This window comes from Dryas octopetala, chromosome 5 (assembly GCF_963921425.1).
Source record: "Dryas octopetala chromosome 5, drDryOcto1.1, whole genome shotgun sequence".
Taxonomy (NCBI): Eukaryota; Viridiplantae; Streptophyta; class Magnoliopsida; order Rosales; family Rosaceae; genus Dryas; species Dryas octopetala.
Genome location: NC_141370.1, coordinates 3,542,331 through 3,562,476, shown reverse-complemented (window position 1 = coordinate 3,562,476; position 20,146 = coordinate 3,542,331). Strand labels below are relative to the sequence as shown.

Here is a 20,146-nt window from a genome sequence, read left to right as displayed (position 1 = left end):
AATGGCCAAAAAAAAAAAAAAAATACTAGTTTTACAAAAAATAATAACAATCACCCAACATCATTTCTATACCCAACCATACAGTACCAAATTTTCTTGATTAAAAAAAAAAAAACTAAAAATATTATTAATAAAAAAAACCCATCGTCATCACTACAACTCAGCCCCCGCCACCACCCCGGTCACTGGCTTGCAGCCCTCCACCTCTCTCTCTCTCTCTCTCTCTCTCTCTCTCTCTCATGAACGTCACTTTAGTTAAAAACAAAAGAAAAGAGAACTACAAAACTTTTCAACCTTGATGCACAACGTTGCGATCTTATTTGTTGATTTTACTTTTGCTATTTTTGTTCCTATGTGGTGGTCTGTCTCTTTCTCTTCTGAAGGTTTTTCTTCTTTTCTGGTTCACAAAATTTGGGCTCTTGGACAGTGGCGGAACCAAACACATGACTGACTGAGCTAATTCTGCTAAAAACAAAATTGATTAATGACTTATCTGCTAAAGAGTGATTAATGACTTATATAATAGCACCCAGTAGCTATAGAAGTTGAGTCAATTAATGATTTATATAATATCTTTTATTTTAAAAAATTAAACTCATTAAAATTTAAAATAAAGGATCTAAAAAGTCAAAAAAGAATTTTTTTAAGTTATTAACACTTTTTTTTTGTCAATTAACTAATTAAGTTATTAACCTAACATAGCTATATCTAATATTTTATATTTATAAGAGCTTTCAAACTTCAGAAGCTTTCACGACATATAAAAAAACACTGCTCCCCCTTTATTCTTTCATCACCAATTTTCAAATTATCATCGATTGTTCTCGATCAATCAATCTTATGCCTAAGTAAATATAATTTTGAGTTATTTTTCAATACTAATTTAATTTTAATTTATTAATTTCAATTGAAAATTTAATTTAGAGTTTAGAGTTTAGAGTTTAAGATTAGGGTTTAATCTTATTCCATATGAATATAATGGGAAAACACATTTTTCTGTTGCATTTTATTTAGGAGATTTTCATATGTTGTACATGTTTGCTTTGTTGAGCTTGCTTATTCCTACTACTGGAAGCCAATAGTCAGGTTAGTAACTTAGTATGTTAATGTTTCTTTCAATTAGAATTTGTTGGTATGATTGGTGAAATTTATATGAAATTAATTTGTGTGTTTGATGCCATATTTTTTCGCGCAATGCTTACAATTTTTTCTAGTTTAATTAATATTTGTATAAATATGCATTTTGAGAGGTAAGGTTCAATATGTCCCCCCTGACTAGTGTTATCATTTTTTATGGTGTTGGGTTTAGGAGGTGGTGGTGATGATGTTGGGGTTGTGTGTGTTTGTTGGGTATAATAAGTAGAATTGTTGGGAGTGATCGATGTTGGGTTTTCATAAGGTTAGTTTAGGAAAAATGTTGAGTCTACTAATAAGTTTTAAAATTTATTAAAATTAAGGTGGGTCTAAATAATATGTTGAGGCTATTGATAAAAAAATTGGGTCCGAATAGTGACACTCATTCATAAATAAGGCATCTAAGAATCTTTTTTTATTTTTTTCTATTTTATAAAATTAGTTTTTTTGAACTAATACCACCCAAACTATAGGGAGTGTGCAAAAGTACCATCCAACAAAACTTTTTTGACTACTTGCCACCCAATTTTATCTCCATGTGATAATGTAGTACCTACTATTATTTTTCATCTAATTTTCGGTTAATTTCAAAGTATTTTCATCAATTCATATGATAGAACATTTAAAATTCTGAAAGAAAAAAATTACTCCTAAATACACCCATCCAATTTGCTCACTTGACCCCACTAACTTCATCATTTGGAAAGTTAATGCTACTCCTAAAATTAAACCTTTAACTGTTATGGACTTGTCATGGTAAGATTGTAAGGACCATTATTTTGTATTGACATTATTCCGTTGACACAAACACGCCTAAATTTGTATTGGCCTAAGTTCTACCGTCTCTGTGATCCTTGCCATGACGAAAGTTTCATTAGAACATTCACATATGGTCTTGGTTATTTTAAGACGGTAAGGGCTCGTTTGGTACGCCTCACTGTTAAGGACTTCACTATTTCCTGGGACTGTCCTGGACTCTCTCGAACAGGCTTAAGCTGGACTAATATTGTCCTATGCTTGGTACTGCATCAGACTAAGAAGATGGACTATCAAAATAGTGATGACTTATGTTTGATATTGTATCGGTCCTATCAGACTAAATTATAAAAATTTTATTTTTGAGTTACTCATATTTACAATCATAAAAAAATCAACAACTCATTGAATAAAACTTCATCTTCTTCCCAACTCAATCATCCAACCATTAGCCTTAATTTCATGTACAAACACCCCAAAACATATCACAAAAATAACAAAAAACTCGTATCACAACATATTCAATCTTTCGAAAATAAGAAAAACCCAAAATCTAGCCATCAATACTTGTAGTTGCAGTTAAAGATGACTGCAAGTATTGTCGCCTTGCACCAATTACAGTCACTTTAGAACAGTTGGGGCTCAAGTCTCAAGCTAGTCTTTCTGCTAATATCCTTTCATTGACTGAACCAAAAAAAGAAAATGGCACAAAGTCTCCAGCAATGACAGCAAGAGTTTGTACATGTTATTTATCCACTATTTCCTGTAGCCTTTGCCCATTTTACGGTGGACCTTGCCAAAGCATCCATGGGGTCAATACATCTCTCTTAGCATCATCTTCTCCAGCCCACACTGCCGGTGAGACCACACATCCATAAACCTAGAAAACCACATCATATTATCTCTCTTGCGACCGGCAAGACTCTCTTACCCAAAAACCCATCGGAACACCCACAACCGAAGCCACACCCGAAGCCTCTTCTCCACCGTTGATGTGAGACCTCGTATTTTTCAAAGATTTATTTTAAATATTTTGAGAATTTATTATAAGGATTTTGCAAATTTATTTGGAATTTAAAAAGGTTTTAATTTAAATTTAATTTTTGTTCTGGGCTTGACCCAAAGTTGACTTTTTAAGTTAGTGGGCTTTCGTTTTTGACTTTGGGCACGTTGGATAGGTCTTGATTCCACAAGTTCGTAGACACGAAACACGTGTAAATTGGAGTTACGGTTTGAGTTTTACAGAAGTTCAAAATGAGGGGCATTTTTATAATTTCACATGGAAGGGATTTAAAAAACCCGAAAGTCATTTTTATCTCTCATTCTCTCTCCTCTCTCACCGGTTCTCTCTCTCCCCTTCTCTCTTTTCTCTCTTCCATCTCCGCCCACCCTCTTCCTCGGCAAGTCGTCGTCTGGCCACCCTACGACCAGTGACGGGCACTGGTGAATTCCTTTCGCCATCGCCGACCCCCAGCAGCCCTCCCCTTCATCGGCCGACCACTATAGACGGAGAATCAGTCTGGGCAATTTACATTTTCTAACGGAGTTGCGGCGTCGGACCACCTGGGTCCTCCTCTTCTCATCATGGCAAGTCTTCCCATGCCTTTCCCTCACGCCGATGACACTCCACGGCGGCGATTCGACGACACCAAGCTGCGGCTACTCCGGCGAATCCAGCGGTGTTTTCCGTCGAGTGAGGTACAATTCTTCATCCTCTCGACGTGCTCTTGATGTTTGTGTACTTTGTTTGAGTCATTTGTGATTCGAATCAGATTTCCTTGTTTTGCAGCCATGGCCACTGCCAGCTCCGCCACTGGTGGCGGTGGGTTGATGGTTACTTGTCCCTGTTCTACCCAATTGAAATCCTAGAGGCCAATTTCAGGTTCCTGTAAAGTTTTGGTGAATGTTTGTGTGTTGTTTGGGGCTGGGCAGCCACTGCGTGTGGTGGTTACCGCCCGTTTCGGTCGTTGAACGACCATTTGTGAATCCTTTTGTATTTGATTGGTTGTCTGGTCTTAACAGGTGCACGGGCTCGAGAAATCTCATTCCCGATGTCATTATGCTGCCGGATTGGGAATCCGAGCATGTTGCTGTCCAAGGGCATTTCAGTCTTTTCACATGGTTGCACTGTTAGTGAAATTAGATAGATGATTATTTGTATTGTGTGCTTGTATTGCATTGTTTACTAGGACTTGGTAAAGTCTAAGCTTGAATCTTAAGGATGGAATTCATGATGATTATGCATTGAGGTTGTTAATTAGGATGTGAATGATTTGAGGTTGAGATTAATAGTTGACGATTAGGCAATTGAATTGCAGAATGATTATTATTATTATTGGTGGGATTTGATGTGAATTTGAGGAATTATGTTTATCTTGATGCTTGGATGATTGGCGATGAAATTATTATGTGATTGGATAATTATTATTTATGCATGGATTTTTATTATTTATGCTTAGATTTTATTGTGGATTATTTATTGAGTATGAAAATTGAGGAAATTATTGAGGTTTGTTAATTAAGTTATTTCATTCATACGAGCTTTCGAACTTACCGGGTTTGTTGTATAACCCGGTACACCATGGATGTGGTGTAGGGTTTGTGTTTTACAGGTTAAGCAGGCTGATGAGGCAGTGAGGAGAAGATGAGGCACTGTGACCCATTTTGAGTTTTATCAAATATTTTTAATACAGTGGTTTTATATAAATGTTTTATTTGAAAGAAATGTATTTATTTATTATGTTAAGTGCATGAATTATTCTTTGAAAAGGGGTTTAAATGACAAAGTTTCAGTGTGTTTATGGGCCTGAGGTTCGAGGCGTTACAGTTGACTTCATCTCCGACCAAGTCGCGAGGCTAGACCGCCCTTAAACTCTTCCCCTCGTCATGGTGAGTTTAGCCATGGGTTCCGATTACCCCAACGACCACCGAGCACGGCGAATCAAATCTGAGAAGTCCGGTGAATTCTTGCCGCCTATGCTGGCGTTTTAAGAGGAATTGAGAGAGAAAGAGAGTGAGCTCGGGAGAGAGAAACATAATCAGGGGTGGGGGGAGAATGAGCTGGGTGAGAGGGGAGGCTGGGTGAGGGGTCGGGCTCGTTATTTTGGGAGGTTCTTATTTTACGAGGTGTATTTTGCGAGTGCAATATCAAAACGTGTAAGGAGAGAGTGTTTAGGTGATCCGAATAATTTGGTCCCACTTAATTTAGCACCGGTGGTACCAAACACAAGATAATGGTCTTATTTAAAACAATCCAATCCAATGAAGGCTAGTGAAGTCTGCCAAACATACCCTAAGTGACTTAGTTACCTAGACTCTTAGGTGGCTAGACATTCCACGCATATGATGTATTAACTTGTTTCGGATTTAATGTCAATCGTTTACACTGGGATACACACATGTCCGTTTAAGAAGCCCAGCATATCTTAATTTGCGTGACAAGATAATTAATTTTTATTTAAATTAAAATCAGACATTATTACAAAACTCATTTATTTTTTATCAAATTTTTCTACACAAAACACGCGACAAGCCAAAGTCGTAAGACATGCAGCACACAGCATGCGAAGCCATAAATGGCTTGACTGCAGTACCAAGCGCTCGCTTAGCAGTCTCATTTTACAATGAAACCACCTGAGAGCTCGTCTCATTTTACTTCTTCAGCTTTTTATTTTATGAAAACCGAAGCTCTCAGCCTTCTCCTGCATATTTCAATAAGAGCTTACAAATGATCCATTATGCATGTATGTTCTCCTTAGATTGATCGATTAGATGATTATATAAACTTTTATCATTGATTATATCATTTAGATCATGAACCTTGCTTAGAAAATCCATCCTTACGAAGAACACCCTTTTGAATGCCATGTCTTGTTCAACTTATGCATTCAATCATTTTTAGGTTGGTATTTGATTATGTCATCTTGACCTTACATTAATCATATGCACACCTCTCCAATAAGTTCTGCTTTCTAAAAAGAAAGATGCCCTCAGTATGTTGAGGGCATTTGAATCTCGAAAGCATATAAACAAACTTCACACTTTATTAAAATAGAAAACAATACTATATAAACTTAAAACTCACAGATCGAGTTTGGATACCCAGATGGGCAAAGCTCCAGTCTTTTATAGTAGCACACAGTACACTTCTTTTATAACAAATTTTACAACTAAACGATAGAATTAGAAATTCGAATGCCTCTAGCACACTAAGGCCATACCTTAAATAGACTAAATTAAAGGCTACAGAGGTTGGGACCAAATTCCTAATAGAAGATAAGATTTTTTCTTATCAAGTGGCCGACAACATATTCTTCTTTTTAGAAAGGATACATGTGCTCTAAATAAAGGTGGAGTCGGTCCATCTACTAATTGCAAAACGACAAAATGCAAGGAATCCCTTTTAGATAGTGGAGACTAACAGACAATTTTAATGGAGTGGGGTAAAAACTCTAAAATAGTAATCATCATTATTTAGGTAGTTGCCTACATTATTGGTATCAGTCGACCCATTATCATTATCGACTTCATCAAAAACTTCAAAGATCTGTTATACAAGGTCTTCTTTTGGAGATAGTCAGAGTAGCTATCTTGACAGCCTGTATGTGGATTATTGAGGTAGCTATCTGTATTATTATTATCAGTTGACCCATCATCATTATCGACTTCATCAAAACCTTCAAGGATATGTTGTTTAAGGTATTCTTTAGAGAGAGTCTGATTAGTTGTCTTGACAGCCTATATGTGGGCTCTTAAGCCTTTTGTTTTCTTGGATGAAGGTTGAGATGACGAAGGAACATTGGAGGAAGTTTCTTCACAAATCATCCTAATCTTGAAACGAGGGACAGTAACGTGTGAATGATTAAAATTATCCCTCTATTTTATAAAAAGGGCTCGGTGAAGATTAAGAATGTAAATGTTGTCATCTTCATCAAGGGGAGAAATTGTATAAGTCCATTTTATATCCAACAGATCACATAAAGAAAAAAAAAAAATAAAAACCAATGTACTGCATCCCATGGTTGGACTTCAAGGTTGACTGATTGGAACTGAAGGAGACTTTGCTTAACTCTTGATGGGACAGTATCTTCAATAGGTCCCCATACAATGAACCAAGCCTTGAACCAGTTTGGAAAAAGCATTTTGGTCGTAAGTTGGAATTAGAAGAACCAAGAATGGGTAAATCCATTGTTATGGAGATACATAGAATTTTCCTATGCATGCTTATAATCAAAATAATTGTAAGCGATGGGAGTTACCCTTTAGTCTCTGAATTGCCTTTTAGCGAAAAGAGAAGCTCCCCAGTCTTTTAAGGATAAGATTCTTGAGATATACCTTTGGGAATTGGCAAGGATTCTCTTAGATTCATATATGAAATTGTGGATAGTCCTTGCTGATCCTAAATCCAAGAGAATAAATTTGTAAGAGAATTGAGTTTTTCCCCATTTGGATGCATGTGATCTGTTAAGTATAATGAATCTACCTCTTTAGGTTGGAGAGACATATGTTCTTCTATAGTAGTAATGGATTACTCCATAGAAGGGTAGTAAGGCGTCCTTTTAGGAGCCTTTTTTGATAATGGCTGCTTAAGCTTTTGGGACAGGGTCCTGGCCTCACTTTCTCTCCTTTGGGTTGAGCTAGCTCCCTTGTGTCTGAATTGTTATGTCCTCCTCATTTTCCTTGTCTTTCAAAAATTCACGAGTTAGGAAATCAGGGAGAGAGTTAGTTTCACCCTTAATATATTCAATGGTAAAATCAAAAGCAGACAATATTGCTTGCCATCTAGCAAAAATCTATTTAGATGCAAGATTTTAACATCTTTGACTATAACATATTTTGTTGTCTGGAAAATTTACTCTGATTAGAAATTCCTAGTTTAGGAGGTCACTCTCAAATTTAGTGACACATAGTACAATAGCCAATATTTTTTTCTTAATAGTCGAATACTTCTGTTGGGTTGGATTCCAGACTCCAGAAGTAAAGCAGACTAATTGCTTTTTCTTATGATGTATGCTTTGCTTGAGAATCCCTCCATAGCCAAACTCTGAGGCATCTGTTTCCACTATCATGTAGGTCCCTGGTTTAGGGATAGCAAGATATGGTATTTCTTTGGCTCGTGTTTTGAGCGTAATCACTGCTTGAGTGTGTTGTCTATGAGTCCATGGAAAAGGTTTTTGCGTAGTCTTTTATATAAAGGTTTGTTGTCTTTTGCCAGATCTTTATAAAAGTCAGCAATGTAATTAAGACTACCTAGAAATCGCTGGAGCTGGGTTTTGTCTTTAAGTTCATTTAGAAATTTATCTGCAAAAGAAATATATGGCTCTATCTATGAGAATTATGGTCCCAAGATGGATGTTATGATCCAAGAATCTCACCTTTGTTTGAAAAATCTTCATTTTTTTTTGTTTTGCGGAGACAACTAACCCTGCTTTTATTACAATTGCAATGAAAATATTGAGATGTTTAACATGATGTTCAAATGATGCAGAGAAAACAAGAACATCATCAATATAAACAATTGTAAATGAATAGTAAGGGTTAAAAATATCGTTCATGATATTCTGGAATTATGAGGGGGCATTCTTTAGCCCGAATTGCATCACATTCCACTCATAATGGCCAAAAGAAATAGTAAATGCATTTTTATACCTTTCATTTTCAGCTATATGGATTTGCAGTAGCCAGACTTCATGTCAAATTTGGAAAAAACTACCGCTTGATGCAGTCTATATAACAAATCTCTTTTATTTGGGATTTGGTACCTGATCCACCTAAGCGCTTTGTTTAAAGGCTTATAGTTAATGACTTATCTAGGTACTCCTCTTTCTATTTTAGCACCCTTTTCTACATAGAAATCTGGACAACTCCAAGGCGAAGAACTTTTTCTGATTAAACCCTTCTTTAGGAGGTCTTTAATTTTGTTCCTACAAAGTTCCAAATGCTTCTTGGAGTTTCCACTCTATAAACTAGTCTATTTATTTATTCATCTGTTTGAGTGACTCCTTTTAACATAATGGGCCTATCAGGCCTTTCACTCCCAACCACATAAGAGAGGTGTATAGGCCAGCTACCAGGCCTTTCACTTTCAGTGACGTAAGAATGGTGTGTGGTATATAGTACTTCTCCTGGAGTTGGTACTTGGCCGGCCTTCCTAGTTTAGCCGACTTAGTACTAGAAAATTAAATTTCCACTTGACCATCTGCATGTTCTACTATTTGGTCAACCTCTTGATTTTCTAAAGGCTTTTGGGGCATTTTAGCAGTTAGGGTCCATCTTTCCTAAATTAGCCTGGAACATAGTGGTTTTTCCTTCCACATGCAAATCATGAGCATTTAGGCATAAGGTTGTCATGACTTTATAATACACACGAGATACTACAGCTATGTTCTGCAATCCATAGAGCTTACAAAACCCTGGGTCTAAATGTTTGTTGGAGTGAGGGATAGAGAGGAATTGACCATAATTGTTGACAATACTTATGAAAATAAAGTAGCTTTATATTAGGTTAGGTCTAAGATGAATAGGTGAGAGAATTCACAAGTTATTCGGACGGGAAGTACCTGTATGTGAGATGTGTTGCTCACATAACGAATTTAATAGTAGGAATTGGGTTAGGGAAGCTTAATAGGTCTGTTTTAGCAATTAGAAAGTTTGTAAAGTATATGAGGTCTTCTCCACAAAGATGAGAATATTTTAAATTCTTTGTGGGAAGGACAAACTGTCCAGTAAGGGTCTTGTATGTATGGATAACCCTACAAGGTGGAATTCAACATTTATAATGTTAGATGCAACCTTGAAATTTAAGAAGGCTTTTAGAAGAATAGTGGATGATGACGACATTCCCTTTTTGGCTTACTTCAAGGACCAGATAAAGAGTATGATGAGGAGGGCAAATGTAGTTCAGAGCAGTAGTAGGAGGCTTAAGGTTGGACCGCCAAGTGAGATTGATTGGGAAAATGCTAGGGTGTTTGTGAAGTTTTTTAGGGTGCCTTATGATGTGACTTTAAAGGTTAGTGCATATTTTCACCTCACTGTCTACACAACTTTTCATGATGTTCTTGCTATTGAACATGAGATTTACAATTTGTTTGTGACATCTGAGATGGCCACTGGTTTAGAAACTGAAAAAGTGTTGGCTAACATGGCAGTTGTAACAGGGGTAATTTTCGACCTCCAAATCACAATGAACCACCCTTGTTATGGCAAAGTGATGCACTCACACTCTTAGCCAATCTCACACAATTATAAGAGGAACACAAATGTAAAAGTATGACAACTCATGTTTACAGGAACTCTATCCCCAACCTTTATTACTCACAAAGGAATATAAGATTACACACTCTCAAAATTGTGTTCTCTCTCTCTCTCTCTCTCTCTCTCTCTCTCTCTCTCTCTCTCTTATATTCAATTCACAAAACTGAACTGCTTAGGTTTTAGCTTGCCTCTCATCAAGCTTATATAGAGAGTCATGACAACTTGTTGCCTACAATTTGCCAACATACTCAAGTGACTGCCTTCCACCAGAACATCAAGTGGTTGTTGTCCACTAGGGTTGCTTCCGCCTACTTGATCCCCTCAAGTGGCTGTTGCTTGCTCCAGCAAGCCCCAAAGGTTGCTACTTGCTTCTTCCAAAGTCCCAAAGGCCACTGCCTTTTGGCTCCAACAATTCCGAAGAGTTGCTGCCTGCTTGAGCTACTTACTTCAAGTTTTCATGCTGATTTGTACTTCAAGTCTTTAGAAAGTGTTGTCTGCATGATCAGCCTACTTGCTTTCAGAAAGTCAACAATTGTTGCTGCCTCTTCAAGTAAGCAAGGTTTCTTATCCCATGAAGTAAACAAGGTTGCTGCCTCATGCATCTGTCCATTTGTCCACATGTGCATGACATCACTCACATGTCACCAGCCCACCTTCTTTGACCTAGAAACCTGACCAAGCCAAGCATGTCGCCCGCATGTCATCTTCATTTGTAACCATTTTAGTGCATGTGTTCATCACAAGTACGCCGTGCCAGCAACATTCACCCTATGTATAGACCAAGATTCATAGGACCTTGTAAAAGTCTTACAAACCACCCCTACTAAATGAGCCTGACGTCTTTGTCATATTCGAGTTCAAATACTTCGAGAAGGATCCTCAGCGCTCACATGGAATGGTTTAAGGAAGCTAATGTGAAAAGTTGGATGTATCTTCAAGCGATCTGGTAGCTTCAACCGATAGGCAACATTTCCAACTGGTTTGATTATTTTAAACGGACCATCATATCTAAGAATCAGCCCACTATGCACGATCTTGCTACTTATTTTTTTCCAAATTTGAGGAGTAAGCTTAAGGAAAACTTTATCCCCAACCTGGAATTCCAATGGCCTTCGCCCTTTGTCAGCATATTTCTTCAATCTTTAGATTGCTTTAAATAAACTATCTTGAGCTTCTTCTAGCAACTCTTGCGGAGGCTGTTGGCCCATAGCTTTATGGATTCATTCTTGTAGTTGAAGATCGTTGAAGGTTATAGCAAAATTGTGCATATTCCAATAATTTCACCCAATTTTTCTGACTTGCCATCACATAATGTCTGAGATATTCTTCCAACAACTAATTCACCCTCTCCGTTTGTCCAACCATTTAAAGATGGTTGGCTGTAGAGAACTTCAGTTTAGACCCCATCATGTTAAACAAGGCTGTCCAGAATCTGCTAGTGAACCTTGCATCGTGATCATTTATGATGTCTTCCGGTAAACCAAAGTATTTCACCACATTCTTGTAAAACAACACTGCTATTACATCCACAGCATAAGCATGTGGTGTTTCTATGAACACATCATACTTCGAGAATCGATCAACCACCACTAGAATAGAACGTATTCCCTCAACTTTTATCAGGTTAGTAATAAAGTCCATAGACAGGACTGCTAATGTTTCTCCGATATGGGTAGTGGTTGTAACAAATCTATTTCGTTCTTCCTCTTAAACTTATATTGTTGGAAAACTAAACATGTTTTGACTTAGGCTTCAATGTCTTCCTCCATCTTTGGCCAATAATAAGACCTTGGAATCAAGGTTAATATCCGATCGATTCCAGGATGTCCAACCCATTACAAGTCATGCATCTTCTGCATTAGTTCTTTAAGGAGTCCTCCCCCACTTGGAACATATACCCTTCCGCCTTTAGAATACACCAAGTTATCTTCCAACCAATATCTTCGAACAAGTCCCTCCCTAACTTGTTGCTGGATCTTTGTGTAAGCAATATCTGACTTGGATATTTCTCGAATTTTGCCTAAGAAATCTGAATATACAAGAGCCAAGGCAGCAACATACTCTTGCACATCTTTGCGACTCAACGCATCTGCCACTTGATTTTGCTTCCTAGGTTTGTGCACCCAAACAAATCAAATTCGGCTAGAAATTCTTGCCATCGTGCTCGTTTAGGAGACAACTTCTTTTGAGTTTTGAAATAGGTGTTAGAAACGTTATCTGTCACCATGAAATGAGTACCCATCAATTAGTGTCTCCAAACCTTTAAGAAATGCACAACTGCAGCCATCTCTTTCTCATGAATTGAATATTGCTACTCGGTATCTTTCAATTTTTGGCTCTGAAAGGAAATAAGATGTCTTTCTTAGACCAGCATCCCTACTAGTGCTCGATCTAAAGTGTCCATGTGAACTTCGAAGTCAAACCGTCTTAGGATAGGTTCCGAAGCCACCGCTTTCTTCACCTTCTCAAATGTTGCTTCACACTTCTCTGTCCAGCACCATTTGTTGTCTTTTCGTAGAAATTCTGTCACAGGATTCACTTTCCTTAAATAATATTTGATAAATCGACGATAATAATTCGCCAAGCCAAGAAAAGATCTCAAATCTGGTACTTTAGTAGGTGCATGCCAGTAAAGGATGACCTTTACTTTCCTCTTATCCATCTGTATCTTGCCTTTGCTAATCCAATGCTCCAAGAACATGATTTCTTGGCAGCAAAACTAGCACTTCTCCTTCTTCACATGAAGTTGATAATCTCTAAGTCACAAGAAAATTAACCGAAGGTTATGTCATCCAAGTAAACCACAACAAACGAATCCAAATACTCATAAAGGACATCGTTCATTGGATTGCAGAAAGTAGTCAGGGCATTGGTTAGCCCAAACGACATTACAAGGAACTCATACAAGCCGTATCTCATAACACAAGCAGTTTTAGCTTCATCTCCTTCAACGATGCACACCTGTCAATAGCTAGAACGCAAATCCAAGTTAGTGAAGTAAGAGGCTTTGGACAACCAATCAAATAAGTCCGACACATTCGAAACATGGTACTTATTTTTTATTGTGACCTTTTTCAAGGCACAGTAGTCCACACACATCCTCATGGATCCATCTAATTTCTTTTGAAATAAAACTAGGGCACCAAAGGGAGCTTTCGAGGGTTGAAGGAGACCATCATCCAACAACTCATTCAATTGCTTTCTAAGCTCCACCAATTCTGGAGGTGCGATTTTGGAGGGACTAATTCTATCTTGTAATCAATGGCACATCAAAGAGGAAGTTGTTTAGGAAGCTCCAAGGGCATCACATCTGCAAATGAATTCAACACTTCACCACACAATCTGAAACTTCAACAACTTTGTCCATCTTGATCTCTACCAAGGTAGTCAAGTATGTCACCTTCTTCTTCTTCAACCCCTTCTGTACTTGTATAGCAGATTGCATACCATGTTTTTGTTGAACTGCCTTATTTTCCCCACTCATATTAATTTCAGGGAAAAAGCATGGCAAGTTTCCTTCAGCAACCAATAAGCCTCCAAGGTAAGGCATCAAGGAAACCTCTACTTGGACAAAGAACTCGATTCCAAGTATTACATTAAAATCATTTAAGGGAACAACCATTATATTGCACTGTTCGTCCCACGAACCAACCTTGAGAGTAACCGTAATTGATCTACTTATGGGAGCAGCTTCTAAATCCGTAAGAATCATATCAAGTCTCTGCACCTCTTGCATCCTCATTTTTTGAATTATCCTTTGAATTTTTAGCAACTAGGGCACTCAACTTCTCCTTCTTCGGGCAGTCCTTAAATCGATGAGGCCCATAACAAAGGAATCTAGTAGGCTTTGTACCACTTGTACTAGAATTCCCACCAGATTTGGACTTGTTCAGAACATCTTGCTTTTTTTAATCTTTGTTTTTATTCCGTGAACCCGTTTTTGAATAAGAAGTTTTTTCGCTGTCTTTCTTTCCGTCATTTCCCTTCTTGTCCGAAGAAGGGTTTTTCGTCTTGAAGTCGACTAGCTCTTCTGCCATTGAGATTTCAATAGGCAAGTTTCGTACCCTTTGCCTTCTCAACTCTGTTTGTGCCTAAGATTGTAAGCCAAACATAATATTGAAAAGCTTGTCTTCTTTGGTCATGTTCTTGATGTCAAGCATCATAAAATTGAATTCTTTCATATACACACGCATTGTACCTGTATGTTTCAAGTTCTTGAGGGACTCCCTTACGATCTACGTTGTGTTGCCAGGGAGGAATTGATCCCTCAATTTTTTCCTCAAGGCTTCCCATGTCTTGATCAATGCCTGACCAGTACTAGCATCATTCGCCATCCAAATTCGCCACTATAGCTTTGCATCTCTGACAAGACACATGCTAGTAGCCGACACCTTTTCTGTTTCAGGCACACGGGCAACTGTGAAGTACTGCTCTATGTTCCAAACGAAATTCTCAAGATCCTTTGCATTTTTATCGTCATTGAATGGCTTAGGTTCGGGAACCTTGATCTTTGACATAGAGTCAACTCTCATCTTCTAACCAAACATGGCCTTCTTCAGTAAAGTGACATTGTCTTCAACATCTTTGAAATTTTGTTTGAAGAGATGTACCAAGGACTCTATGTCCTCCACTGTGAGACCCGGAAATTTTCAAATTTATTTTGGGATTTTTCCTTATTTTCTAAAATTTTTATGGAATTTATTTGTCGGAAAATCTAATTTTTCTACCTTGAGTTTTAATTGTTTGACCAACTTTGACTAGGGTTTTGACCCAAGTTAGAACTTTAAAGGGAGTACTTTTACTCACAAACCCAACGGTGCAAGTCTTGTATTATTTCGAGTCCGGGAGATTTTTTTATCAATTTCCCAAATTTTCTTTTTCTTTAAAGCATTTTATTTTAGGTTGTGGAGCTTGAAATTTCTGAAATTTTTCTAAGGGCAAATTGGTAATTTGAGTCCGTAATATTTTTCTGAGTCCCGAGCTATTTTTAATTAATTTTTGAAGTTGAGAAAAATAGGAAAAAAAAATAATATAGCAAATCACCAGATCGCGCCACGTGGCATGATCTGGAGCGTCCATCGCTGCATGGCAGCAAGATCTGATGGCTGCATGTGCAGCCAAGTGTAAGGGCATGCGCCATGTGTCACTTTCTCATTGGTCTAAATTGTGACAGTTGACTTAAGTCAACCCGGTCAACTCGGATGAGTCAACCGAGTTGACTCACTCTCTCTCCCCTATAAATAGTGCCGCACCTTCAGCTGATCCCTCACAAATTCAACCGCACGCTTCCCAAGAGAGAGCTTCTCTCTCCTCTCTCCTCTCTCCTCTCTCCTATCTCCTCTTTTCCCTCTCTTCTTCAATCTTGTTTTGAGTTTATTTTGAATTCTAGAGCTCCGATCGACGATCCGATTTTGCCTACGCGATTGTGGCGACGAGCTCTTCGATTCTAGTAGTGTGAAGGCTAGGTTTTGGTGAAGTTTAAAAAAAATCATTTCTGAGCTCCATAGGTAATTTTTTGATCACTGTTGAAATTCTGCTAAAATTTTGTTAAATTAATCTCTTGTTAATTAGGCTTTTTTAATCTTGTTATTTAGCAAGTCTAGTAGTACCGAGACTCTGTCCGTGGGAAGTCTTCAACAGGTATACCCTCAACCCAACTTATTTAATTTGCTTTTATTTACGTTGTGATTATAAACGGAACGCCGTTTAAACTGTTGTTATTAAATGAACTAAATAAATATTGAGGTCATATCAGTGGTAACCAAATAACATGATGACTAAGGTCAGTCCATGAGCATACAGGCGTTGGGTACTGAGCCAGAGCTCCCTCAGTTTCCCCTTGCACTGACCTGGTCACGTTGTAGGTTCATATCTGATCAACCTCCTCGATAATAAATTAAAATAGATATAGAAACCACACGGTCTAACATGACTGTTTGCCTCGAGGTGCAAGGTCATGTCGGATTAAGAATTCAGAGAAGCCTAGCAGTTACGCTAGTGCCAAACCTCTGAATTATACCTGGTCTTAACAGACAAGGTCATCAATTTACGTGAATACCGTTTTTAACACCAGTTGTTGTCAAATTAGAAACTCTAGTTACCTAAAAGAGATCGTTGCGACGTGGCAAATTGTGATTTGTACTCGAGACCAGGCAAAAGCTTTGGACGCTAGGTTGGGGGACAACACACTCTGACTAGTGGATTTCCTGCATGTACTATATAATAAATACTGTGTGATAAAGATGCATGTTTTTGATTAGCATATCTGCTTGGTTTTATGATGATGAGAATTATGACTGTTATGTATATTCTCGTGAGATTGTTATTGTGTTTGACTTGAGAGTGAAAGGTCCCTTACGGTAGACCCTGGGTTTCGATCCCAAAAACCTCATGAGGGGTTGTACGGACGGACTGGTCGATTGTCCTTCTTGGGAGGCCAGTCTAGGCAGTATAACCATGAAATGGCCACTTTCGCTACCCTGTCCCAGTCAAATGACTGCAGGACTTTGTTATGTTTTTGTGAGAGGGTAGTTAGCTCTAACGGCTGGTCAACAAGTATGATTCTGAACTTGGGCCCGGAAAACTGTATTTTGAAAACTGTATGAGCATGCTACTAGTTTTACAAAGCTTGACAACTGGTTTGTGTTGTGCATTTGATTTTAAATTATCTCAAACTATTTTTCAAACCTAGCAGGAAGTTCCCTGAAGGGGAGCAATAAACGTATGTGATGCTCACCCCTACGTTGTTGTTTTTCTCCTTCTTAGGTGTTGCGCGTGTGGACTTTGACGGCCTCGATTAAGGGTGTGGTGCTGCGGTCTCAAGCTTGTCAACTCATGTGTTCCTGTTTAGTCAGTATATTTCCTTGGGCAGGCCTTTAGTAACCTTTTACTATCTTTATATACCCTTGGTCATATCTTGTATATACACTGAGTCCTTGGGTTGTCTACTTTTGAATTATCGAGTCTATGTAAACAGTGTCTTTGAAGTTAATCTAAACAATAGTAGCTCCGAGGGTTGGTTTAATTATGAATCAATTATTTCTATATTTTTCCGCTGCAAACTCAAGCACTCTGATCCAACCCATTTTACTAAACCAAAAGGCTTAACTTATTTTGTGAATATTTGGGATTATAACACCGGAGGATTGGTTGTTGTAGTCTTAGATATTCTCAAGATAGGTGCCTCTGTTACGTACCCTGATTTTGGGGCGTGACATCCACCATGGTGGAGAACTTGCTGTTGACTTCCTCAACAAACGAGTCTATTTTTTCGCGTAAGGCACTACAAGAAAACTGGACATACACCACTCCTCACCAGTAGTGGTATATGTTTACAAATACCACTGAGCATCTGTGGTATTAGAGCAAACACCACAGTCATAGTCACAGGAAATGTATCAGTGGGCGTTGCGGGTGTATCGAAAAGTCTACTCCCACTGATAGGTGGCTGTGGTTTTTGTTTATGCATGTTTTCACCTTTCTCTTATACACTCAGTCCTTATTATTGTTTAAATATTCTGACTGTTGCGCATTCCCATAAATGTCTCGTCAACATTACTTATGTAATGTAAAATGCCACACCCTTGGGCCTGTGGTATATTTTTCTTTATTGTTTTTTAGTTATAATTTCATATTTATTCAATATCCAAAACCGCTGGGGGATATCATTTAATTTAATACACAACAATTAAATATCATTATAATATTAATTAGGCAACACACCCTTGGCAGTGACCATTCAAATTGAAAAAACTATTTGCTTCTACACATTTTGCAACACCATGAACTTCATTAGATAATAATATCAATTACTCAAGCAACAACCACTAAACATAATCAAAATACATTAAGTATCCAGTCAATTACTCAAGCAACAACCACTAAACTATCACCCTACCATCTAGATTACATCAAACATCCCCCCAAATTCTCCCTATACAAAGATCATTTCTAAACCATAGACATATTGTCAACTACCATAAAAACAATGAACACTTCTATTGCAACAAAAAATAATTACTATCTTTCCAATCATATACAGGGGACCCATTCCAGACAATTTATTGCAAACAAAAAGTAACCAAAGCTGTAACATGTGCTTCGTTACCTCCACAAAAGCTCATGGTTCATTAAGTTCCCCATTGAGCATCAGGTGATATGCCTTCAAAGGTCCAAAGACACTAACAATCCCCATAAACTATAAAAGCAGCATAAAAGACCTATCAGTAAAGCGGTCGGTGAAGACATGGAAAGATAAAATCAAAAGCGAAGATATGATTTTGGTAAGAAAAGAGAAATAAATGCATTATAAACATCATACCATATTACCATTTTCAATGAAAGAGCCTTTGCAATTCCACCAATGAAAATCTGCAGCAATAAGGGAAAAATGAAATAGTCAATGAAACATAATTATACTAACCAATTTCATCAGTAGGAAATAGTCAAAGAAACCTCAAAAGATCTTCTAAATTTTGGCATTATCATACCTAGGTATGATAATGCCAAAATTTAGAACAAGAGTGAGTTATCTTTACTGGCCCGAGAGATAAGATATATCCAAGTGAGGGGGAAAAAAGTGTGAGACAAAAGATGCACACTTAAGCAACTAGAGTTAGCTTCTAAACATCCCATTTAAAACAAGAGAAATTAAACATGAGCAACAATAATTAAGCATTTTATGCAGTAGGAAATGCTAACACCTGTTGAAGACCCAGCTCAAACATAATCTTTTTATGCAGTAGAAAAAGTATAATCACAAAAGTCAATAAGAAAACTAAAAGCCTATCACATACATGAGAATTGAACAAGCTTTCCTTATTCAAAGTCTTCTCAAAACTCTTAACATGAAAAAGATTAAAAGAAAAACTTTATTAATCAGCTATTCTCTGCTATGGCTCCAAATTTTTCTATTTTTCTTTTTTTGCTTTGATGAAAGTAAGATCTTAGAAACATGAAAGAAAGGGTACCAGCAGTACCTTGGCCAAACTAGCCAGAATGAACTTATGCAAGAGATTGATGAAGCAACCTCAACAGTCCAACTTTCATAGTTTCAACTACAACCGAAAATAAAGAAAATGAAAATCAATTTCTCTAAAATCAAACCCTAACATGATAAAATTAAAAGATTGTCAAAAAGAAATTTAATAAGAAAAGCTCTTAGAGGAGCTGTGAGGAACAGTTCTACAACAAAATCAATAAATAAATATCATATATAAACTTGGACATACATATCGCCACAAATTCGTTCCTAACGCAAGCTTTAAGTCCTATTTCTCTTCGACCCAAAAAAAATAAAATCCCTATTTCTCAATTTAAGAGCGAAATTGGAAAAAGGAAAAAGAAATCATAGGGAAATTGAAAAAAAAAAAAAAAAAAAAAAAACTAACCCCATTGTTGTCACCATTGAATAAGCTCAGGAAATTGCAAAGCATAATATTAAAGTCATAATTAGACTCTTGGAAAGGGGCGATTTGATTTCCACCTCTGCATGCAAACCCTGATCTCATAGTAATCAAATCCCTTAACCAAATTCAAAGTAACAAAAATTATGAGGTTAGGGTTTGAAGAACTCACCGATTGTTCTGAAGAAAAAGAACTGACAATAGAGAAGAAAGCGATTTAGAGCTTCATATTATGAAACCCTAAATTAGTAAACAAAAAATAAAACCCAAATCGATTTGGGTGATGAAAATTAGAGATAGAGAGAAACATTCTACGACCTTCCATATTTGGGCTTCTAGTTTTGACTGAGAATCGGAAGAACCAAAGTGGAGGAAGAGAGGGAGACAAAGAAAGGGGGAGAAGAGAAGAGGCATGAAAAGAAAGGCCTGGTGCTTGGGTCTTGTTGGAAACATAAGGTCTTTTTTAGTTTTTATTATTAACCAAAAAAAAAAATTACCCTTGTTTTGATTCTTTTGAACTTCTTTGAGATAGGAGGTTTTGGTGTTGGAGTGTGTGTGAGCAGTGAGCTTATAATTGCTGATGAGCATCACGTGATCCC

The 20,146-nt window shown here is 37.4% G+C and overlaps 1 long non-coding RNA gene and 1 pseudogene across 2 annotated transcripts; both read right to left on the bottom strand.

The window, feature by feature from the left end:
• Positions 1-14,051: 14,051 nt before the first annotated feature.
• Positions 14,052-14,675, bottom strand: LOC147283605 (uncharacterized; annotated as a pseudogene).
• A 3,538-nt stretch (positions 14,676-18,213) lies between these two features.
• Positions 18,214-19,905, bottom strand: LOC147283604 (uncharacterized). Of its 2 annotated transcripts, XR_015122526.1 has the most exons (4): positions 19,720-19,905; positions 19,533-19,629; positions 18,472-18,513; positions 18,214-18,340 (listed from the first exon to the last, which is right to left on the bottom strand). It is a non-coding gene; the product is annotated as an uncharacterized LOC147283604 (long non-coding RNA). The 2 variants fall into 2 exon arrangements; XR_015122525.1 differs by having other exon boundaries at positions 19,533-19,905.
• Between the last annotated feature and the right edge of the window lie 241 nt (positions 19,906-20,146).